Source organism: Acomys russatus, chromosome 20 (assembly GCF_903995435.1).
Source record: "Acomys russatus chromosome 20, mAcoRus1.1, whole genome shotgun sequence".
Classification (NCBI taxonomy): domain Eukaryota; kingdom Metazoa; phylum Chordata; class Mammalia; order Rodentia; family Muridae; genus Acomys; species Acomys russatus.
In genome coordinates, this window is record NC_067156.1 from 36274433 (window position 1) to 36300654 (window position 26222).

Genomic DNA, 26222 nt, shown 5'->3' on the forward strand with positions numbered 1-26222 from the left:
TGTGCCTGAAGTGGGCGCCAAGGTTCACAAGGTAGCTCCTTCACTCCACCATTTCACCTGACTCTCTGGTAGTTTCCCAGTCTTCTCTTTGCTTAGTCCCCATTAGTCCAAATGCTGTTGCTTGACTGGGGCAGGCAGGTGTTTTGTCAAATTAATTTCCTTCATTGCCTTTACAAAAAGGCTTGTATAGCCTTACATGTGCAGCCTTGTACAGTCTTACATGCATTCCTGTGTCTTAGACATTTGCTTTCTGCTTTTTCCATAGTCTCTTCCACCATCTAACATACTCGGCATTAATTTTCTTTACAAACCGAAGATAAAGTCTCATTAGGACAGTAGTCCTGCTTGCCACTTACGGAAGTTAGTAGAATTTAAAATATGCCTCACATTTGACCATGTCCCCTGGAGGGGGAGACCTGGTGGCACTCAGAGGAAGGACAGCAGGTTGCCAAGAAGACACTTGATACCCTATGAGCATATACAGGGGGAGGTAATCCCCCTCAGGAACAGTCATAGGAGAGGGGAATAATGGAAAAATGGGAGGGAGGGAAGAATGGGAGGATACAAGGGATGGGATAAACATTGAGATGTAACAAGAATAAATTAATAGAAAAAATTAAAAATAAATAAAATAAAATGTTGCTGAAGGAAATGAGTAAATATAGAATAAAAATTAAATGGCCTGCCAAACATACAATGGAAGCACAGTAGAGCAGAGCGGTGATTAAGCATGTAGCAGTCTAATAGTTTATGTTAGGCTAAAAATTCCTAAGCCATGTAGGTCTGAAATAAACACATTCTTATATACTACCCTTCAAGAATAAAGCTCCTCAAAAGGTGTGGTGATTGGTAGCTGCATCAGATTTCTTTTCTTTGTGATCTTTTATAAATTCCACAGTTGTTCTGAGAGCTCAGATTACATTCAGAAATGAAAGTGAAGATTTAAAAGTTAAAATTTAATTAAAGAAAAGGTTAGGAGGCTCAGTCATGGATACATATTCATTTGCAAACAGGGTGGGCCTTGATAGAATTGTTCTTTTCAGCATTAAGGAAATGTTTATGAAGAAGCAAAAAAGTCTCATGGCAACTTTAAGGTAAATACATTTAAATGAACCATTTGATCTATTGTACTCTGACACAGAAGGACCTGGCTAAAGACGCTAGGGATCTGAGAGGTCCTGCTAAACTGAATGTTTGTAAAATTTAAAATAACAAAAGTACAATAAAAGGAAATTGTGGCTATGTGGATCCCTATGTTCCAGTTTGGATATCTCTGAGGAGAAAAGAAAAACAAAATGGGAAGAAAACATATATTTTGGATTGCAAGCTAAATGTTGATTGTGTTAGGAAGAGACAGAGACAGACAGATAGACAGTCATGCACACACACACACACACACACACACACATACACACAGAGACAGAGAGAGAGAGAAAAAGAGAGTGAAAGAGAGACAGAGAGAGACAGAGACAGAGACTTAGAAACAGGGAAAAACAGGGAGGGAAAGAGATTAGCTATTTTTACCTCTGCCCATGAAGCACTTAAGACAGGCAGTGTAGACCTGCACTGGAATACAGAGTCTTCAGTTCTGCATTTGTTAATGAGATAAACAAGGCTTTATTAGCAGCAATGACTTTACCACTAACAACGATTGATTTGAAGAGAATCTATGCAAATAATGCTATGGCTGGAATTTCCAAGTCAAATAGAGAAGGCATTTTTCTTCAATAAGTGATTTACTACAGATACACAGAACATATTACATTTTAAGTTAAGTATACAAGAAAGTATACTATAAAAATCTAAACATTCCAATGAAGCATAATTATAACATATGTAAGTTTGCCTTTAAGAAAATATTTTATATTTAAAATCAAACAAATTGTCCTGATTCAAAGTAGAATGAAATGAAAACACAAAACAAATGGCCAGAGATATGGCCCAACAGATAAAAGCACTGGGACTGGCTGCCCTTGCAGTGACCAGGGTTCAATTCCCAGCACCTACATGGTAGCTCACAGCCATCCAGAGCTCCAGCCCCAGAGGATCTGACATCCTCTTCTGTCTTCCATAGGTACTGGACACGTGTGGTGCACAGACATATATGCAAGCAAAACACCCATACACATAAAATGAAAACAAATGGGAAATACGTAAGAATATTTCTATCAGAACTCTGTAGGGAATTTAATAGAATATGAGTAATAGTAACAATAAGAAGGGATAATGGCTACCATTTGTCAAGTGACATGTGCAAGTTACTACCTAAGGGTTTCCACATAGTTTCTACTTCGTCTTCACAGCCTTTTTCCTTCATGCATTTCTGCTAGCGCTTTAGATATGAAGAAGCTGAGCTTTGGTGAAGTCCAGGCATAGACACAGAAATATAAACTGGTGGATCTAGGTGCTTTAAGTTCACAGGCCCTGCTGTCAGTACCTAGCCTTTTCTTATTAACAGCTAACTTGGTAAGTGACAATTTGAAATAGAGAACTCTAGCAGTAAGCCTGTCATCACAGTTTCAGCAGAAAGCATCACAAATAGTGAAATGTAGTCATTCTTTGGGTCATTCTCTCTCCCCAGCATTTAATAAATGGCCAGACAAGTAGTTTTGACAAGAAACCAGTTCAAGAGTCCATAGCAAAGCAAAGCTGTCATACAGCTTCTATATTCTATAGGGAGGCTCTTGGCCAGAGTCCTTGTCCACACTGCTCTGCAATACTGTTAATCATGCACTCCCAGCAAAGGTTCCAACCACAGCCAAATACATTAGACTCAGTTTTCACAGATCAGAGGGGTTGAGAAAAATTTATAGGATGGCACTGTGCTCTCTATATCATCTTGTCACCATAGCAACAGATAAGCACCTGGCCATTATTTTACCAGCTTGACTACACAATGAAAATCTTGAGTATTTTGGGAAAGTGGAGCATTGCAAAGTTTCTGAAGTTCACAAATTCGATGATGTTAGCAACTCTTATAGAACCGTGAATTGACAAAAAGACTCTTTAAATGATTGTACTGGATAAAACAAATGCATTTTATGAGTCTCAATATTTCTTCCTGATTAAAATCTCTTTACAAATCTGGTATAGCAGGAACATACTTCAAATTACCAAAGGAAATGTGTGTGTGTGTGTGTGTGTGTGTGTGTGTGTGTGTGTGTGTGTGTGTGTGTGTAGACTCACAGCCACATCCTTATCTAGAAAAACTAGAGAATTTCCTGTAAGTGGCAGAACAAGAATAGGACACCAATCTTTACTGATTTTCTTTATTACCATGTTGAAAGTCTTAGCAAGAGGAACCAGGAAAGAGACAGAAGACTGGACATCCACACTGGGAAGGAATAAGTTATGTTTTTATTTTTTGTAATAATTTTATATGTATAAATACTCTAATTTCCATCTTAAAATGAAGTTTTGATTTATAACAAATCCAGTAAGATACAACATACCAAACAAACATGTAAGAAAAAACTTGCACTTTATATACCAAAAATGAACTCAGTAAGAAAATAAAATAAGAATGAAATCTATATTACAAAACCTACAAAGAATATTTAATAATATATTTTACCACAGGAATAAAAAATGTTGTGATAAAAATTGTAAAAACTAATGAAAGATAGAACAATTGGAAGATAATCTGGGTCATATATTGAAAGAATTAATGTTGGTGGAAAGATGTCATCACCTAAAGCAATCTATAGATTCAATATAACATCATCACAATATCATTTTTTATTATACCTACAAAAACCCTCAATGTTTAAAATTCAAGTGAACACAAATACCTAAGTAGCCAACATGATTCTTAAGTGGAATGGAGCTGTACAACCTCCACATTCCTGATTTTAAAGCTTATTACAAATCTATGTTAATCAAAACAGTATAAAACTTAAATAAAATCAGATTCATATACTGAGTTATAGAGAATTCAAAAATGAATCTGTGTTTTTGTCAATGATAAGAAGCTCATACCAATAAAAAAATTCACTTCATGATGAAGTCTGAAGCCTTTAAATTAATACAATAAAAAAAAAAGAGAGAGACATCTTTCAAGTGACTGATGTTGTCACTTATTGTTTGGGTCAGTACAAAGGCAACCAGAACATGAGCACACAGAAGGATTATGTTAGACTGAAAAGCATACTAACAATGGTCTTGAGACGTAACCTGAAGAATGGGGAAAATGTGCATGCATTGACATTAATATCCAGAATACGCAATAAATAAACACAGTAAAAATAATTATAATAACAGCAATGATAACAGAGCTGAGTGTTAGTTAAGGAACTAAACAGACCAAAAGCTACATGTGACAATCCTGTCAACGTGTGTTGGAAAAACAGTATAATTTCATATACGATCAGCAACTATCAATGGAAGACATACATATGGCCAACAAACCCATGGGGAAAAAAAGCTCAGTTTCAAAACATCCGGAAAATACAAACCCAAATCACAATGATATACCCTATCGCCTCAGTTTTAATGAGACTGAATGGAATCTTATCAAAACCCCCCAAAAAAATCTGCTAATGAGGATGCAGAAGAAAGAAGATTGACACACTGTTGCTAGGATGACAAATGGCATGGAGATTCCATAAAAAAGGAAGAATAAGAAACACATTGAAAAGCAGGATTACTTGCAATGATTCTGCCACTAGCACACAGTAAGTGTGCATTATAAAACCAGACAGATTCTTTTAGCCCCGTCCCCCTTTTAAGTACTATCCACAATATTTAAAGCATGCGATCAACCTAGATATTTATTACTTGAGGAATAGTAAAGAATATATGGTTTCTATATGCAAAACTATTCAAGTCCTACAATGGAATGAAGCCCTGTCCTTAACAACATACATCTTGGGTGGAAGACAAAGAGATCAAGAGCACATGTTTTCATTAGCTTGTGGGAACTAACAGGTCAATCTCACGAAATGAGCTGGGATGCAGTCACTAGTGACAATACAAGGTAAGAAAACGGGGAAAAACTTAGAAACACACACCAAAGAGGTCACATGAAGGCTTGCCTCTGATTTCCATTCTGCATTAGGGGAACTTTTGTTAAAACAACTAAAATAACTAGAAGAGTTCACCTGCCAGCACAGAACTACTATAGGAAAAGATTAAATACTTATTACCCTGGTTTGTGTATGCTAGTACACATTGTACACATGCACTGAAGCATAATAATCAACACCATAATATGTACATAATAGTATCTAAATAAAAATAAAAGAGATATGCGGTAAGGGCAAATGGGTGTGTGCTTTCACATCTATTGCTTGTATATATTTTCCTCCAATGTACAAGTTCTCTTTGTATTTTATTATTTCTTCTGCTCTTAAAAGATTTGATTTTGACCTAAATAGTGCCATTAGCTTACTTTTGCTTTTGTTACCTGTATTTTTTTTTTAACTTAAGGCTTTATTATTCTATTTAAATGTTTTTGCCTACATGTATGTAGGCATACTACATGAATGCAGTGCCCATGGAGGTCAGAAGAAGACATCGAGTTCCCTAGAACTAGACTTCCAGATATTTGTGAGCTGCCATGTGAGTCCCGGGAACCAAGTCTAGGTTCATTGCCACAAATGTGCTTTACTGCTGAGCCATCACAGACCTGTTTTCTTCTCAGTGCTGTTGTTGCTGTTTATCTACTTGATCAGTTTTGAGACGGGAATATCATTAAGTAGCCTTGCCTGTCTTGGAACTTCCTATGCAGACCAGGCTGGTCATGAACTCTTCCTCCAAAGTGTCACTGCATGGGTCGCCAAGCCCTGTGAAGTCTGTAGCCAAGGCTGACCTGGAGCTTTGGGATCCTCCTGGGTCTGCTTCTTCAGCATATCCTGCCAGCATGCATCACCACAGTGGGGTGTCACAGGCACAACATCCCTCCCATGACCATATTCATAGTTCCTTTCACTGCTTTCTTCTAGGGCTTTTAGCATCTGAAGCTCTGCGTTTAAAATTTTTAATCTATTGCATTATTTATGTATGCTGTAAAATAAAGATCAATCTTTTTTTAATGTGATTATATGATTTCTCAGTTCTTTACTGAAGAGACTATCTTTCTTTCACTGAATATTCTAGGTACGTTTGCTGAACATTCTTTGATATATGTGAAATTTTGTTTCTTTTCAGTTACAATGTTCCATGAGTCTGTGTTTATACGTGTAGCATATTTTTTGATAAGGTAAGTTGATAATATAATTTCAAATTATAAAATGAGATACTTCTATCTCTATTCTGTATACATGAGCTTATTTTAGAAATTGGTTTGACACCATTTGAGCAATGTATTCTTCTATCCCTAGGAAAATGTCACTAGAGCATTGTTAGGTACTGCGCAAGAAGTAAAGATCTGTTCCTAGTGAGTAGACACTTTGATACTGTGTTTTCAATATACATTTAGGTTATCTTTCTATTTATTTATATTTTCTTTGGAAATTTCTGCCATCACATTTTTGCTTTTGAGGTTTCAGTGTAGGTAAAATGATTCCCAGGTGATTTATCATTTCCTGAAGTATTGAGGATGATTTTTTTCCTTCCACATTGTTAATATGTAGACATATTCTTCACTATTGTATTTTTTTAATCCTTTAAGTTTGCTGAAATCATGTAATTGTTCTAACTATTTTGATATTCTCCAGGCTAGTATGTTATGTTGTTTCTCTCTATAAAACTAATATTTAGCATATTTTCACTTTTTCTGAGTGGCATGTCGTTTTTCCTAACCCCTGTTAGAATCAGGTTTAAGTTTGGGATATGTTCTTATTTTATGTGATTTTCTGCTTAACACGTTTGTTTTCATTAATTTTTAAATTGAAATGGAGTTACATCACTTTCCCTCTTCCCTTTCTTCCTCAAGCTTTTCCCAGCTGCCCTCCCTTGAACATCTCCTGCTTCCCCTCCCACACACTCCGGTTTATATCCTCTTTTATTGTATTGATTCTCACATACATCCATGTATATAGTTCCCTGTGAACATATCCATTGATGTTGCCATAGTCTCATTACTGCAGCCGTTTCCCATGGAGACTATTTTACAAAAGGCTCCCTGGTATTAGGGGTCTTACAATCTTAGTCACCTCCCTTCTACCATGATGTTTCCTGAACCATAAGTGAAGGAGCTGGGATGCATATACTTTGTTGGGGGCAGGGCTACCTTTAACCTATGCAGACCTATAGATTCCTACCTTGTATACTGCTTTTATTAGCTAGCTTTTATTAGCTAGCTTCTGCTTGCTGTAAGGAGAGGCTTCTTCTATGAGGAATGAATATCTATATCTATCTATGTTTATGTGTATAATGTTATCAATATGTTTGTGGTGTTTTAGGTATTAGTGTTTTTCAACCACAATTTCAGGAGAGTCACAGAGAATGAACCTTGTTGAATTTAATCACATTCCTGAAACTGCAGTTTCCACCATTGTCTTCTCCTTTGGAGAAGAAGTTTTAGGATGACTTTTCTTTGTCGGATACAAATCACATCAGTAAATATGCTTGTAAAAATTATTCTGTATCACTATAATAACGTGCTTCCCCAGAAGAAGATGTTATGCCTTGTGCTCTCACTCTTACGAGGCATTTCAGCCTACAGATGCTATTTTCTTTGTGGTAAAGCCGAGATTACAGACTCCCATAACTCCAGTGTTTTCTCTGAAAGTACACAGAAGTAAAATAGATTTTCAGAGAGAAAATAGAGCCTGCTCAAATAAAGCATCTGCTCTTTGGCTCTAAGGACTAGTTGGCATTTGGGAATGTAGGGCAAATGACATAATTTTCTAAGGACCCAACACCACTAAATGTAAATTTTGGCTTAGCTAGTTTTGAAGTAATGTTGTATAAATTAAATAATTACATTCTTAAACTACATTTGATCATGAGACTATCCAGCACCATATGACTCGAAATTATTTTCTCTTTCACCTTTAATTAATTCATTGATTTAGCTAATATTTTGCAGTGACTGAACAGGGTGTGGGTATGCCAGCTATTTCTTAGTTATCTGTATGAATTTTAGTAAATGTTCTTGGTTGGATTTTATTCCAGTGTGATTTTTTTGATTTGTGACAAACTTTACGTTGTGTAACCACTAACTTCACTCTGCATTTTCATCATTTGTCTTCCATGTCTTTCTCTCACAGTTTAGGCTGATCAACCACATCCTGGATTTAATTTTCTGCCATGCTTGTTTTCCAACCACTGTAAGGAGTCTTTAATCGGCTCTATTCAATTGTCCAGGAGAACTCCTTACTTAACTTGTTTTGCTCTTTAATAGAAATCTGTATTTTTAAACATTTAAATAAAAATCTAAATTAAAAACATTTTCTTGGAAATATGCAATAATACAACCTCCAATATGCTGTAATAGTTCCTTAAAGGTACCATGACAACTTTTTTCACATTTTGCCATTTATTTGAAAAATTTAACTGTTATTTAAATGAACTTATCCTTTTAAATTGACTTACTAATTACAATTAGACAAAAAGAAACCATCTTTATATTTTGGTATTGAAGAAAGCCTTCTCTGAGACTTCAGTAGTAGGGAAGGATTCCTAGACAGTGCTACCAGCCTGATGGCCACTTTTCAATATGAATTCTTTCTCTGTGTTCACTGGAAACAGGGAGAGAAGAAGAAAGGATAAAAATGGCAACATCTGGAGTTCAGATTGATCCCACAGTCATTTCAGGTTTCAATCTGCATTTCTTCTTCTTCTTCTTCTTTTTTTTCTCTCTTTTGCTTACATTTATGAGCACTATAGTCCAGATGACAGAATGTGCTGCTAAAACTCCTGCCCATCAACTTCCTCTCTCCTCCCACAAGTTCCACTTTCCATCTTGGTTATTTACACTGAGGAGAACCTGAGAGGCTACATAGTAAAACAATGTCTATTTTGGCTTTGATTGCCACAGTCTCCATACTAATCCTTAACAGCCCATCAGAAAACATCACATAGGATCTGGTTTCAACTAGCCTTTTGCTCTTGAGCAATCCTACTTCTAAGAATGAAGATGTAATGATTTTTATAAATATGTGACAGAATACCTAGAATTTTGGAGACACAATTAAGCCTTCTTAGATTGTCTCTCAGTATGCAGATACATTGAGATCTGTATATGTAAGCCACATTATGGAACTTTAGGGACATTAATTTTACTGTATCCTGATATATTTGTTCCTATCCTGAGATCAATTTGTGACTAATCTCTATTACTCATCAACTGTCATTAATGCTATTTAAAATAACTAATAAAATAAACCATAGTTTAATGTATATAATTAACCCTGAAGGGATAGGTTGGGTAAATGTTACATTCTTCCCTAATTTTCATAGTGAATTATGCAAGGGCTTTTTACCATATTTCAAGAAAACAATAAAATAGGTATAATTTTATTATAGTTGCATTTAATAATGATATTTGAAAAGCCAGAAATTTTCTGCATCATCTAAAATAGAAAACTGCTGAGGAATGACAAGGGATGATGTCTGACAAGTCAGAGCACATCTTAGTCAATAAAATGAAGGCAAAATTATTCATGTGAGTTTTTAGATTTATTCTTGTCAAAATGTGTGACTAATGACTTAGGAATTTGCTTCTGAAAACAAAAGAAAATCTATATTCCTAGCCAACAATATTTACAAGAAAACCTGCATCATCTCACTTTGCTAACAGTGCTGGTGACAGCAACTTTATTTATTTGTTATTGTTTTGTATTAGGATTTTCTTGATTTAAGAAATGTTTCTATACATTGACTATTCTTAATAGATCAGGTATGGTTTCCTTCAATCTTTGTTCTTGTTTCTATAATTTTGGTGATGTAGCAACATAAATGAAGGTGATTTGGTCCAAATGATAAATGCAATAACCATTTCCTTTACATCGTGCGGATTCAACAAATACTATAAGCTAAGAGGTGACAGCATCTGGTCATGGTTGACATGAAGCAGACCACCATCAGCATGTAGGTTTTTAAGTCATAGAGAGATCACTGCTGGGATGTCAACTCTTTGCTCTTCCTACAGTCCCTGTGGATTTGAGTAGTATTTGAGGTATTACTTATCTCCAAGAGCACCTGGACAGGCATATGAGAGAGAGGAAATGCTATATTTTCATCTTAAAACAGGAACAAGATCAAAGAAAAACCTGTGTGTAAAATAGACAATGGAGAAGATCACAGAGGCCACGTTTAAAAAAATAGGAGAAAAGAAATAATTGCATAGTTAGAAATATGCAAAATTAGATCTTCTATGTTTAGAGAGAATGAAAAAATCCTTTAAAAATATTCTATTACCCAAGCATTCATCAGCACCATATTTTTACAGCACCAAAATATGCCATGAATTATGCTAGGAAATCAAAGGTAGAACTAATCTTCCAAAGATTCATCATGAGGTGACCAAGATTAGGCAATAAATAGCCTTTCTAATCTTTTACAATGAGTCTCCAACACCAGACTTTCTCAACTGACATATAGTAGACTTCTATGATAACTCAATAAACACACACACATACACACACACACACACATGCAATTAAGCATTTTATAAATATAGAAAATTTTAAATGTATAAATTATAGAAGATTTAAATGTATTATAGAAAGTATATCATATATCACTATTGAAATACTATCAGAGAAGAAAGGAATCATTTTGGTTGCTTGGTGTCTTAAGGGTTTTAATTAAACAACATCTTTTCGAAGTTGATGAATGAATTACAGTTTTTAGGAACAGTTTTTAGGAGTATTAGAACAGAAGAGACATTCTAGAGAGGAAAATATACAGTTCTTAGCAATTAACAGAAACCTGTTCAAATAAACAAGGTTTTTGTCATTCTTAAAATATTAGTTTTATCACTTCCAAAATGAAGGTATATTATAGTATTTCCTATAACTCTTACTATGTTCTAAAGTTGTAACTGTTTATGGCAAAGAAGTTGAGAATATTAGTAGCTAACCTTAATATGGACAATTATGAAGGGAGCTTGGTTGCTACTGGTTTAAGACACAATTCCTCAGGATACTATTTCAGTAAGTAAAGCTCAAATGGAAAAGGAAGGCCATCTCTTTCTTCTCAAAGTATTTTCTGTTCCCCTATCGTTTCTCAAGATGCTCCTCATACAAATAAAAAGATTCAACATTTTCACAAGGGTCTAGACTGTCTCCATTCTTGAAAACTTCTCAGGTTACTGGTTTTCAAAGCTCTAGTCTCAAGATAAATTATTCATTAAAACCATTATGAAACATAGAACATATGCTATAATATTTACATATATATCAATATGTATATATTAGAAAGTACTTAGGAGCAGGAAGGAAAGGAAGGCACCCTGGGTTCCACATGCCTAAAAAGTATCCATCAGAGCCATCAGAAAATGTAAAAATAAAATCAAATTCAGTAAATACACTGCTAAGTAACTAATTTATTCTCCAATATTTACCTCTCTAATAACTAAGGACATTGTTAAATGTTAAGCATATCAACTATGAATCTATCTGGCTTTGACTTTTCAAAAGCTGTATCCTATGTTTTACAACTGTGTGAAATCTGGAATTTTACATGTTAGGGCTAAATAAATTGACAGCAGAACATTCAACTGAGTAAACTGCAAACAACTATTTTATACTAAGAGTTTAAAATATTAGCACACAGTGATGGAACAACATTTTCTAAATTAATGTAAAATTCATGTTTCTGCCAGATCATTTCCAAACAATATTTATATGCCTAAGCAAATTTTACTGATGAGCCAAGCTCCAGACACAATTAATTTACATCCTAAATGTACTTTTTACTGATGAGATAATTAAAAATGCTAATATAATTTTGCCACCTTAAAACTAAACAAGGCACCAATAAATAGAGTCAACAAATTAAATGAACACAGCCAACGCTTACTTTTGCAAATTGGCAAGCATAATGTACAGAATGGAGCATCAACTTGGAGATCTGAATTAGAGTGTACACACTGAAGAACGTTCACTCCTCTTGACTAGTTTCAAGTTTAGTTTGTTTAGAAGAGTCAATGTCACATGCTTAAAGCTGACACGACATGGAAATCTTCCCTCCCCTACGATCCTAGTTCACTGAAGATCGCTCTGAGCCTTGCCTATAAGAAAAAGCCACCTAAAGGAGTCAAAGGTGAAGAAGCTCCCTTGACAAGTGCACTCTGTTTCTTTTTGCTTCTCTTGAACACTAACGTGGCAGAAGTTCATGAGCGTCGGTAGCTTGAACTGGAATAATATACTCTCTAGAAGAAATACTTCATGTCCCATCATGTGATCAAAGAGAAACACACAACAATGTCTGACACTGAAGACGTGGTAAGCTACTGAGAAACTAAAGTGGAGTTGTTCTAAACAGCTTATCAGCCTGAGACAAAAACAAACAAACAACAAAAACCAGCAAATGAACAACAACACAGAAGCTCAAAGAAAGGTGTTTTTTTATTAATTTATTCTTGTTACATCCCAATGGTTATCCCATCCCTTGTATCCTCCCATTCTTCCCTCCCTCCCATTTTCCCCTTAGTCCCCTCCCCTATGACTGTGCCTGATGGGATTACCTCCCCCTGTATATGCTCATAGGGTATCAAGTCTCTTCTTGGTAACCTGCTGTCCTTCCTCTGATGGTTTGTATATAAATATTTTCCTGGTGCAAAGAGGATGCATTACATGTATGTCATGTGTAAGACAAAACAGGAAATCATACATGTGTTATGGTTTTTTTCTTTTTAAATATATTTTAACATATACTTTTATATTATTACACATATATACAATAAACTACCTACAGCAAGAAGAACCATTACACAATCAGGAATTATATACATATTACATTCTTAATGTTTTGGCTATTTGTATTTGGCAGCCTTGAAGAAAACATCTTTCCTATCTTGGTGAGTCTCAAATTCTAAATGTAAATCAATATCTATCATATCTCATCATTATCAACTTAAAACATCTATCTAGACCTAAAAACATCTTAAGCTCTAAATAACTAAGCTTAATTGTAACACTAAACTATCTGGTCTTCAACCCCATCAGAGATTTGAGATGGAATAAAATTGATTACCTGGGTATACTGGGAGAGCAGGTAAGTAGCTTCCCAAATGAGAAGATGACAGAGACAGTTTGCTCCCTAAGCTCCAACGTTATAGAGAGTTTCGGGTGACTCTTCAGGTAGCATACACGTGTTATGTAATTGGAGTTATTTTGTAAAATATATGTATGTGTCTAAAATATAATATTTTAGACAAAGAAAACAGAGTATGGTAAGTAAAGTGTTTCCAGACGTGTTGTAGCCTCAATGTGCAATATCAGCATTTGGCAGGCCAAGACAGGAGGACGAATGACGTGAATGTACAAGAAGCCTGGGCTACAGGGTGGATTCCAGGCACATTTGGGCTACAGAGGGAGGGAGACTCTGTCTAAAAAACAAACTGGTGTTTCTAGTGCAACAGCTTCGGGAAAATATGGAATCTTCATAAAGCACCTGGTCCATTGGCAATATTTTCATATTCTCCATGTAGCCAGAAAAAGACACCCCTTTTAAAAACTTGTAGCCAAATTGTGATGCAGATATTTTATCTGGAGGACATTCTCAGCACTATCCTTTAACTCCTCAAAGTAAAACCTCTAAAAACTCACAAATGTCTTAGAAGGTAATGAAGACAACTCTGGGGCAATGTGTATAAAATTGGAATTTTACTGATTCGTTAACATTCCTTTAAGAAACACAAGATGTTGTCAACTAGCCTTCCTCAAAAACGTTTTGTGTATAAAATAAGATCTCCCTGAAAAGCATTTCTAGTGTAATTGGTATGCTGAGGGTCCCATATCTCATTAACCAAAACCAAACATGATATTAAGCATTGATTGTTGAAGAAAAGGACAGAGGAAATGAAGACATGCATGTAGAGATCACCTCAAATAAATTAGCTGCAAGGTTGACAAGCCCCCTCAGTATGTGGAGACTGCTCCTCCCCCATGTGGCAATAATGACAGTTTAGATATGACCCCCTCAGTCTGAGGAGGCATGATGTAAAATAGAAAACTTCAAAAGCTTCTGCTTTAGTATTTTTCTTTCTTTTTTCTTTTTTCCTTGTTTTTGTGTTTGATTTTAGAGATGAGGTTTCCTGTGTAGCCTTGATTATCCTGGACTAGCTTTATAGACCAGGCTGGTCACGAACTCACAAAGATCTGCCTACCTCTGCCTCCCTGAGTGCTGAGATTAGAAGCATGTGCCACCACACCGAACTTGGTCTCTTTTCTTAGACACAATCCATCCTTCTTTGATTTGAACTAAATGTTCATATTGTCATACTGACTTCCCTACCTAAGTAGAACTTGATGAAAAAATTTTAAGTATGCAAAAACAACAACCACCACCCAAAGGTTTAAGAGGATTCAGGTTCCTTCAACAGGGCATTACTAAAGAATATATAGTATATTCATAGGGTATTATTGAAGAAAACACACACACACGCACGAACGCACGCACGCACAACTAGGAAATTGATTTGGCTCCAGTTCTCAAGAGAAGTAAAAAGAAAGGAAATGCTTTCCACTGACCACAATTCATAAAAAGATTATTTTAGACTTCCAAAGCTTTATGAATGCTGCTTAATTCTTTTCTTCACTTGTCACTACCAGGAAAAAAGAAAAAAGAAAAAACCAGAAACCAAGAGTTCTGCTAGACTGTGTTTATTTCATTGAGGCAGTTCTTGGAAATAGGTTTTAGATCCTACAATGGAAACATAGATCTGCAGTTTCCTTAAGGACCATGTTAGAAGCAATGGATCCATCCATACTATAGGAGACAGAGAGTACTATAAAGGCCCCAGATGCCACTGCTAATTCTAGATATGAATCACCAGGAAAAGAGTATCCAAGTCATAATAGACATGGGTCTACCCAGTTTTGAATGGCAAAACACAGAGAGCTGCAAAAGAAAGCTAAGGGAAGAATTCTCGTGATCACAAATTGCTGCACCTTTGGCAAATCACAATGCTTACGAAGGGACAACCAGGCCAGATAAGAGCTAATTGTGCATCTCAACTCTCAACACAGTGAGCTATCATCACATGGTAGCCATGTAACAATCACTACTTTGGTACCAGCTTAAACAACTCTTAGGTATTTGCATTAATATATATTGTTCTTGCTTTTACATTAGACTATCCCCTGAATGTTTAGTAAGGCCAAATGTCCCAAGGTCTTTTGTTAATGAAATGAATCAGCAAACCTGGTGTAGAGCCAGGCAGAAAAGTTCACATATACTTGTCCCATTGCAGTGCTTCTCAGCTCTCTTCATTTTTCCCCAACTCAAACTTTAGCTGTCATTAAAAATGTCACTTTTCTAAATTTCATAAATATCATAGTTGGTTCTCTATCCAAATTCTCCTCAAAAAAGAAAATTTTCTTTAATAACAGATTTTCATGTGTAAAGAAAAAACAAAATATAATTAAACAGAATATACTTCCAGTGATTTAACCTGGAAGGGGTGAGAATAGGATAGAGAAACAGAGAGAAGAAAGGAAGGACTGAGAGAAAAGCATGAAAAAAGGAGGGCAAAGAGCACAGACGGAGTGGAGTGGGGTGGAGAAAATGGCTCCCACATGTGTGGAATGTTGAGGAGTATAGCTCAAGTGCAAATACCAGAGCCAAATGTTCATAACAGGATGTCTGATGCTCAGTAAAATATAGTAACCATATTAAGCTCAGTTGTATATTTGTGTTCATCACTATGGACCATTCAAAAATCATTACGTACAATTAATTATACACCTTAAAATTGAAACTATAAAACATAATTTTATAATATATGCTTGAAAAAAAAAGTGAAAAAAAAAAAACCTACGAGTGTCGTATGAAAAACACCTGTCCTTGGAGATGTAAACTCACACATCAACTCACCCCAGATAAGGAACCAGTGAGAGAACATATATGGATACTGCCAAAATCCAAGTTGTGAAACTTTGAGTTTTATTGGGGTTACTTACAGGAATGTGGAGGCACAGATATGACTCAAAAGACACCTGCATCTCCAAGGTCCACCCTAGCAGGTGTGACCACTCATAAAGCTGGTAACCTGAAGGACACAACCCTAACAGGCTGTAGAATCTCATTTCTAGGTGCCTCAGTTGGTTTAAGCCTCTCCCTGGAAGCTCAACTCGTTTCTGCTTCTACCAAGCACTGAGCTCTTATGCCGGGCAGTGACTCTCAACAGTCATTATAGCCTACTCTGGGAGGGAGGAGCCTAGTGAACCTGATCAGTTTCAGGAACTTCCTAAAGATATTTTTATTTGTTACCTACCTGTTTAAAGAGCTTCCCTGCAGATGAAATGTTTCAATCTCTTAGGAAACTGTTACACAAGAAGTTACAATAAATATTATGACATTTTACCCAGAACAGGAAAAGATAAAATGAAATTATTTTTAGTTGAATGTCAGGGAAAATTGCATTAGCTTTATAATTTCTTACAAAATTTTGCAGAAATAATTAGACTCTTAAAATTTCATCCCAACTTTAAGTCTTTGATATTGACTGGAGAGTCTATGCCTTGCTTGTCCACTGCTCCACTGACTAAAATGTCCTTAACATTTGTCTTGCTGGCTAAAACCATCTCTTTGAAACACACTCATCAAGAGAACTGTCTTCTAGAGTCCATAAGAGAATAAAGGCTCAACATTTCTAAGCATTAGTTAGTGAACACTAATGGCCTAGCAGTACCATCAAGAGTCCCCAGCTTTCACCAGTACTTTCCACTGTCTTCCTTTTGACTTCAATAGCTCTGGTGTTTAAGAGGACTTGAATTCAGTGCCCTCCTATGGCAATAGTCCTAGCAAAACTGACACAGTCTAGAAAGAAATATTCCTTGTCCATTTAAATCTGCTATGTTCAAATGGTGTTTTTACCTCTTATACCTTCTTTTTTAGATTTTTATAGAATCCTCAAACGTTTATAACATACCATGTTGTGGAAAAAGCTGTGTTCTATAAATACAGATCCCAAAGACATTGCTTTTTCTCTTTATCCCTTTCCATATATATTATCTATTAACTTAAATGTAAATTCCTTGAGACATGAGGTCATTTCCTCATATAGGCAATGAAGGAATGAAGGAATGGTCAACGGTATTGAGGTTCTTCTTTTAGCTCAATATCTTTGCATGAGGTAAGAAAGAGAGATCCATTGATTTCCTTTTCAGGTTCAAACAACATGAATGCCCAGAAATACTTATTAATTCAGAGAGGAGAAAAGCCTTTTTCCTTCCATTACTTCTCCCACTAAATTCTCTCCTTCACAATCTGCTAATACAGCTGGGACTATGAAAAAATTATCAAAACAAACCAGAAGAAATTAATGCTGTAATTAAAAGATATTCCAAAATATATAATGATGATATTAATAAGTAGAACAGTACTGAGCAAAAGCTAATATCCTCTGGTCATTAAAAATGTTGTGCTGTAGAATTTTATTTGTATGGTTAAATTTTATGTTCTTAAATACAAACAGCTCTTAACCTGAATCTGTTTACAAATTGCATTTCCTTAAAAATTGCCTCCCTCTTCTCCCATTTCACAAAGAAGTGGTAACATTTATTCTGTTTATAACTTGGTACATTCTTTATTTAATAAATTCTGTTATTCAAATATTTTCCTATTAAATTCTGGTACCATGTATATTTCAAAAATTTCTCCCTATACTAAATGTGATGTAGCTGCACTCTTTGATCAGTTAAAATCTGTATAGAAAGAATAGCTGCCAAATTTGAAACATTGATTACAGAAGTGTTTATTTTTGACAACTAAGGCTCAGTTTTTCATAAGTATGTTACTTTTTGTGAGAGTATTTCCTGTTCTGCACTGGAAAAAAAAAAAAAAACGTCTGGTATAAACTCATGCTGACACTTTGGATGTGGGTGCAGAAAAAAATACTCCCTAAAAGAAAATTTTAATCTAATAGCATTTTTCTATATCCCCAAATAAGAAGGCAATTACAAGTGGGTTGTGTCCATGGCTCCATTTTCAAAGAAAATGTATTGAGTGTCTTTCACGTCTAAGTAGAGAAATAGCAACACTGTAAGGATGTTAAAAAGCACGATGCAGATCTTTGAGGATATCATCCTTGCCTTAAGGAAGTGCAGGTGCTAAGCATATGGAGGCCCAGTACATATGCAATTACCAAGTCTGAAGAGCACTATGAGGCTAACTCTAAGTGAAAAGAAAATGTATAGGAGCTTCATTTTTCACTGATGTTCTGACAAGCAGAACTGCACCACTGCCAACTCAGGCAAGGCCTGTTGTACTTGATTCTCAAAGCCACATACTCAGTTTATTTCCTTTTGACAACTGCGCTCAATAGCGCATACCTAATAAGGGTCAATCTCTAATTATAATTGCAGATAGATTTTTCAGAAAGTCCATTTCCAATTGTAAAGGTCTCTACAGCTCTGATGATAAGATTTTTAGACACCTAACCAAGGCAGTGGGTTTTCTTCGATCTCGTCAAGTCAGTTGCATTCTTTTAACCATTCAGCAGCCCTTAAGAATGTCTTCTTTGTATCAGGTAGCTGCATTGATTAAAGATAGAAGTAGAAGTTAGCCTGAAATATAGCACGCTGAAAAGCTTGGGAGGCATGAACAAGGTGATGCTTTAGTGGAGTCCACCAGATTGAGGTGATAGAAACTTTATTGCAGGCAGAAAAATGTAGAAATCTTAGCAGAGTTCTGCACATGAGAAATTCTACTGGAGTTCTCATCAATCACGGCTCCCACCTGTTGTTCTTCTATAATCAAGGCAACTTTGTGGTTTTCCAAAACTTCAGATGTTCCAGCAATTATTTTGCCTTATTTTTTTTCTTAGATAGGCTTTGGATTCATGTTTAGAAATTTTATTGTCCTTCTGATTTACTTCCTCTACTTTTTCTATCTCTAACATTCTGCATGCCATCATATTGATCCAGATTTCTCTATTATCTTTTCTCCACTCCACTGATTTATAAGTTGTGTATGGTATCATATCTGCAGTTAACTTTAAATCTACCATGCAAGATTGACTTAGACATGAGGTCAAGTCAATATATCCACTCATATTCCAAGCCAAGGATTACTAACTTCTAGTCTCCAAAATGTTTACTACATATTAATTCTCCCTGTGTCTCTCCAAGGTGTTTAAATTTTAAAACTGTATAATCTGTGATTTTAATACTTTTTCATATTAAGTAAATTGGAAAAGCCACATAGGGAAAATAATTTACTACTTATATATACTAATAGAACACTTCAAGAGTTTTAAGAAGATTCCTACGTACTTTCATATTATGCTAGGTGCAGAGAAAACAGGTATTACAGAAACTTCATCAAATGTTGACTTCAACACTTACACTTATGTGCCATTTAAGTAGCAACTAAGCCTCTCTGATTTTTAGTTGCTATTTCAAAAATCATATTCAACCTTTCACTTTATATATGAAAAGAGAAGTGAAAGTGGAAAAGTTTATGAACAAAATTCTCAATCAGTCAATGCCTGACAATAAACAAAGAAAAAACTAATTAATACCAGTTCATTGTCATTTAGTGAAAAACAATATTATGTACAACCATAGCTTCTGTTCTAGCAAACTCTCAGGACATAGACTCAGAGGAGTTACCGACAAACGTTCTGCATTGGTGACTGTCCAATTCAAGACAACTTTCAGGCAGTTATTCTTAACTGCTTTAGTCATCTCTCAAACCTGGAAGACATTTTTTAGCAATTTGTTTTATTATATTTCTTTTTTACATATATATTTATATATGGCAGATGATATAAAGTGAAACATTGTTTTTGTTTTCTATATGAGGAATCTATGAAAACTTACAGTTTCCTTAATTTTCATGGTATTTTCTACTCTCTGTAAAAGAGAAATGAGTATGATTTTAATATTTGTAAATACCCAAGTATGACCATAAATAGCTACTATAAGATGACTTTGAGATGCCACAGTCAAGCTGTACACAGGACTTTGTTTACAAAATCAGACACTAAATAGGAAATTGATATGCAAGCAACGTCTCTTTGAGCTTTTCCTTGCTCTTGATTATTGCACTGAAGTGTAACTAGAATTGCTTCATGTGAAATCTCCAATTTGAAGAATAAATAAAAATCAGTCTTCAAGATATATTGTAGCTTGCTACCATATGAAATGAACTGGAACTATATAAATAAGAAAAAACAAACAGAGATTTGTATTCCAAAGATGAGATGGCACCTAAAATATAGGCACTGTGTAGTGATACTCATTACAAATGAGAGGCAGTTCATTCTGACCAAAGATCAGTGGGGAAAATGAAAAGATGTATTCAGATCATCACAGGAGGATAACTTGGGTATGGACACCAAGATAAACTCTAAGTACAACCAGTTTTGGTTGAGGTAAGAAAACTAAGCAGAGAAAACATTTAACCTGAAACCTGCTCCTATCGTTTAGCAAACTTACTCAGGGGCTAGCTCATAAAGAATAACGGAAGGCTATAGGTTCAAAGGAGATACTCAGTCAAAATAAATGGTGCTCTATAAAGTTAACTGGAAAGGCCCTTAAGAGATGTTTGTCAAAGTTCAAGTGATTTGAGTCTGATTTTAACTGTGGTACAGCTTGAGTTTGGCCCAGCATGTCAGAGAAAACAGTCTAGGAAGAACGACAGCCTATCCTGCTGCCATTTGTCACAACGACTATTACTGGGAACTGGTGTTGCTCAGTGGTGGTTGAAAAGGGAATTGAAATGGCACCTGACCAGAGTTCATAGGCAGTGAATAGGCAATCCACAGAGGAGCCTGAGGAACCAGAAAGTTTAAAAGAATGTCTGCAAACATAGCATAGATATAGAAGATTTTTTTCCATTGGACAATGGGCTGTTTAGATTTGTATTTTAGACAAACTCAAGAAAATATAAAGTGGTGGTCGACCATGGTAGGAAATAAATATGGCTGCTTTAAATTGTAAAGCAGAGCAATTGCAAAGAAGCAGATAGACTAAGAAAGAAGTCTGGCTGGGCTGGGGAACATTTCCCATGAATATGGAAGAGTGGTCTACAAAGAGAGGAAATATGTGATGGAAAAGAAGAGGGGCTTATGACGTACCACAAATTTATACAGAGACGGGAGGAAAAATGAAGAAGGAAGCACTATTGAGGCTAAAGGTATGGTATCTGAAGATGCAATATCTGGTTCTCGATAACTACCAACTGCTGTGTTGAAAAGAAGCCACACTGATGATGGCTTTTTAGATTCAGTGTGGAAGCTATCTCTAGTGGCTTATCAAGAGTTATGCTCTATGAAATAGTGGGTGAGCTAAGGAGCATAGATGAGAGGTAAACTACAATTTTTAAATATATGTTGAGAAAAAAAATAAGGTGTGAATAACTCAGGCGGGATGAAGGTGCCTACCACAAGCTTGAGCACTTTAGTAAAATGCACTAATGATAAACAGAGCCATCGGTATGCATGGGTGTGAGTTGAGGGGAAAAATCAACAAACTTTCCCTTGCAGTAGTTTAACCAAGAGTGAGCCAGGGTTTGCATTCTCTACCTTTCTCCCTGTGTCTCCTCTCTGTGTAATTTGCAATCTGCAATCTTTCTGTTGTATGATTCTGAATCTGTGTCCCCACACCTGCTAGGGCCTGTGTCCATGTCCCTAACAAAAGGCTTCTCCTCTGTATTTATTGAACATCCCAGAAAGCATCACAAGGGGAAGGAAGGAGGAATGGTTTTAGAGAAATCTTTAGCAGAGTTTTACAAATACTTGAACTTTACAGACTCCAGCTGACCCCAATGGACCAGGTAAGGAACAGCTAATACCACACAATATCTTTATGCTGCTTTCAAAGTTTATGATGAGCATTTGTTTTATAAGATTACTTTCCATTTTCATAATTTTTTACCATAGCATGTACACAGACAGGTATGCGCAGGCACATGCACAGAAGTGCATGCATGCATTGCTTTCTGGATCAGGGACATGGAAGCATACATGATTTAAGGTTACAGCCATGCATTAACTTAGGATTTAAAGGTTGATTCCAAGGGAAATTCAAGGCAAGTAAGGTTGTTTGATACATAGAGCTCTTAAAACAAGCTAAACAAAAAGGCCAAGTACACTGCAAAGTAATTGTCTTAGTACTCAGGGTGTATTATTAACCCTGGATGTGACATCAGCAAAAGTTCCATGCTCCTAGAACATAAGAGATACTTTCATAACAATACAACACTATATCCAATGACCTGAGTCCCATCCCTGGGACCCATAAGGTGGGAGAAAATAGACTCATGCAAATTTCCTCTGACCTCCACATGCACTCCACAGCACACACAAAATGTGTTTAAAGAATAGCAGTAACAATGCAGAAAAGGAAAGAAAACCATCCCTGTGGAATCATTGCTATACTGAACATTGTATTTGAAAATTTTAATATAATCAAAGAGTAGGTAGGCAAAGTTATAATTCACACTGACCCTGTAGGTAGAATGAGAAAAGTCTTGGTACTAATATAATGATAAATTCCTACTAGCTCACTCACAGTATAATTGTAGCAACAATTTATACAAGTAAATTACATGTGGAATAAAATGCACTTTTTTTTTTTTTTTTTACGTCTTCAATAGCATATGAGTAAGTGATGACATAGCAAGGGACTTTACCTCTTATGAAAAGCTGCTTGTATCTCTCCATGGAGACAACCAGCTAAGACTTCTAGACTGTGAATGGAGGAAGGCAGCATCAGTAGTCTTTTTCCCTAAGGAGGATTTCAGCAAACCACACAAAGGGATGTGTATCTACAGAGCACAAACGAACAGCGACAACTGTATCTGAGATCTAACAAGCTCAGAGTTGGACTATACATATACATTCCAATCTACAAATTAGGGACATAGATGTAGAGAAAATGGTATCTTGTGTTTTATTGAGGGAAATTTGTCTTCAAATCAAGTAAGAATAGATTTCATGGAGACAATATGTCAGAGCTGGTGTGTTCTCTGGCCTGCTGATGAGCCTTTGAATTGTTTGCTATTGCGCTCACAGACTACCCTGAAAAGTAGTGGCTTGAATTGACTGCACTCCATCTCAGCAATCGAAAATACAGAGTACAGACTGTGCTCTCAGAACACTTCACCCTGGTCTATAAAGGATGTCTGGGGGAAGTTGATCTAGGGTAGAGGGTAAATCTAGGGGTAATTTGGTACTGGTGGTTATCTGCAATCTCCTCGGTAACTGTCACCCTGTGGCCCGTTGTTCTGTGTACACTTGTCTAAGCAGGAGCTGTAGGTTTTCTCATGTCCAGTTAACAAATGCAGATGTTCAGAAAGAGGAACTGGAAGTCAGCTGTCTCTGTGGTATGCAAATATATACACACTCAAAAGTATTTTATTGGTCAATGTAGTTATATAATCAGCCTAAATAGAAGAAGTAAGAAATTGCAGCTTCATAATGGGAGGTACACCAAAGCATTATGATTATTTCCAACCTAGCAGTGCTTGCTTGGTTTAGGTTTATTTTCACATTTCTCTAATTGTAAGTGATAAACATATTTCTCTGTATCAATACTCTTAATAAAATTATCATTATTTTGGGAATGAAAATACTGATTTCTTTGATCTCCTACCATTACACCTCCACATATCTCTGCCGTGTGTGTGTGTGTGTGTGTGTGTGTGTGTGTGTGTGTGTGTGTGTGTGTGTCTTCCTTTCAGATGAAGAAGGGGTGAGTTTTAGAAAAAAATATCTACCAAAAGACATTAAGTAGGTGGAAATTTTTGAAGAGGTCCACTAGTTGCACAGTTTAATCAGTATTCCCCCAGGAAGTCCTGATAGGCTGCAAACACCCCCTCGGCTATGCATCTGGCTTCATTTGCAGCCTTGTGATCCCATTTCCAGCATAATTGCTAACTTTAGTGATGCTGCCCAAGGAGCTGATGTCTGCTGGAGCCATCCAATCACATTGCTTTGGTAATTGTATTAGAATATGTAACCAAGCAGAGCCTCTTGGTGTTTTGATAGATCGAACTGCGTAAGTGAGAGTGTTTATTCAAAGTGGCAAATTTGTTTCCAGATTTTCCTTGGAGATGGCAGTTAGCATATGACCCTCTGCTATTATATTTTAGGAGACCCATTCTGCATTTTCTAAATACTTTCGGAGTCTCAAATCAGGAAACAACAAATTCTTTGCCAAGTATTTCTTCTTTAGCACAATCAGCAAATCCACCTCTTCCAAAGTAGCAGGAGGAGGCATCTCCTGGTTGTGTTTTTATTATTCTACTCTAATGAACTGAGTCCAAATTTGCAAAATGTGAGTCCTGTATTTTCAGCTGTAGATGCTGAGATTTGTAACCCTCGGCTGGTGCCAGGGATTCTGTTTTGCTATCAGCAAACACGGGCAGAGACACATTTGCAAATTCTTCAAGTTTTCCCAAGCCAATCTGTTAGAAGAATGAGAGTCATCATTACGACAGGACTTAGCCTGCAATTTATGTGCCCATGCCATCATAATCTCCTTATTTATTTTGATTGAAGGCAGTCACGATTCTGTTTAATTCTCAGAGTTGGTGGAAGTAAGCCAAACGTAGTCTAAATGTGGAGGCCAGAAACTCAGGCAGCAAGGCGGCTTCAGGGCAAATGTCTGTGTCTGCTGGGTTAAGCAAATCTTCCCCAAGTATTCAGAACCAAAGACTTTATCCCACCCAGCTGGGGAGCTTTATCTTATCCCCTGCAGGGAGCACAGATTATTTGACACTTTCAAAATAATAGGATGGGTGGATTATAAAATTGTAGCGGGCAAGGAATAGTTTATATGGTCTTTACACCTGGTCTTTAAATGCTTTTGCCTTATCCCCACATCTCAATCTGCTCAGCTCTCAATCAAGTTTGGGCATTTCTATAAATTAGTGATTATATGATTTTAACCATATATTGATTAAGTCTATAAAAAGTTGTAAGCATTTACTCTTTACTTTGTTAAATTAAAAGTTTGGTAAATTCAAAGAGACACACCCTGATTTATTTAACAGTTTCTCAAGTAACTCCATGAGAATAGAAGAACACATCTAGAACTTGAAGCAATTGAGGGGCAGATGTTACTGAAAATCTTAACAACTACAACACTTGAACAAATTTGCACTTGGCATGAAAAAAATTATTCTTAGTTCAGGCTATCATGAGTAAAGAATAAACTTATTCCTATGAAACCCACATCTGCACATACTAACATGTGGTGTTTGATTAATGTAAATATTATTTTTCTTTACAAGCCATACCCTTTAATATGATTACAAATTCCTCTGGAATAAGGCCGCTCTCAGAAACTATCACAGTTGTCTTGTCAATAGTCAGGTAAAATATTGAAAAATACAGCTAGAGAGAGACGCTTGGATGTTGAAGTTGTCAGAATTGGAGAAAATATTTTGAAAGGAATCCTTGGGTTTCTTGTCTTTTATGACCTGTAGATGTGACAATTAATTGTCTCTTGTATTCTGGATAAATGTTTAACAAAAAAGATTATTTGGCATATATTATCTAATCTACATTTGGCAAAGCCAACAAAAAATAGAATAAATATGTGCATACTTCTTTCCTTTCTCTCCTATATATTTCCATAGCTTTATATTGTAATTAAACATCTAGGTACAAGATCTCAGATACATTAATTTCTCTCAGCTCTCTTGATAGTATGTCTTATTTTAACTGCAACTATCTTGTTTACCAACCAGCTACAGCTATTTTAAAGACCACACAATTGACCCTCACACTGCCTACGCTGAGTTAGCATGGAAGAACCTTGTGACATGCATATCTGAGAAAAATTCAATTCTTTGAATTCTTTTTTTTTATACCCTTTCTTTTTTTTTATTAATTTATTCTTGTTACATCTCAATGTTTATCCCATCCCTTGTATCCTCCCATTCCTCCCCCCCCCCATTTTCCCATTATTCCCCTCCCCTATGACTGTTCCTGAGGGGGATTACATCCCCCTATATATTCTCATAGGGTATCAAGTCTCTTCTTGGCTACTTGCTGTCCTTCCTCTGAGTGCCACCAGGTCTCCCCCTCCAGGGGACATGGTCAAATGTGAGGCACCAGAGTACGTGAGAAAGTCGTATCACACTCTCCACTCAACTGTGGAGATTATTCTGACCATTGGCTAGATCTGGGAAGGGGTTTAAAGTTTACCTCC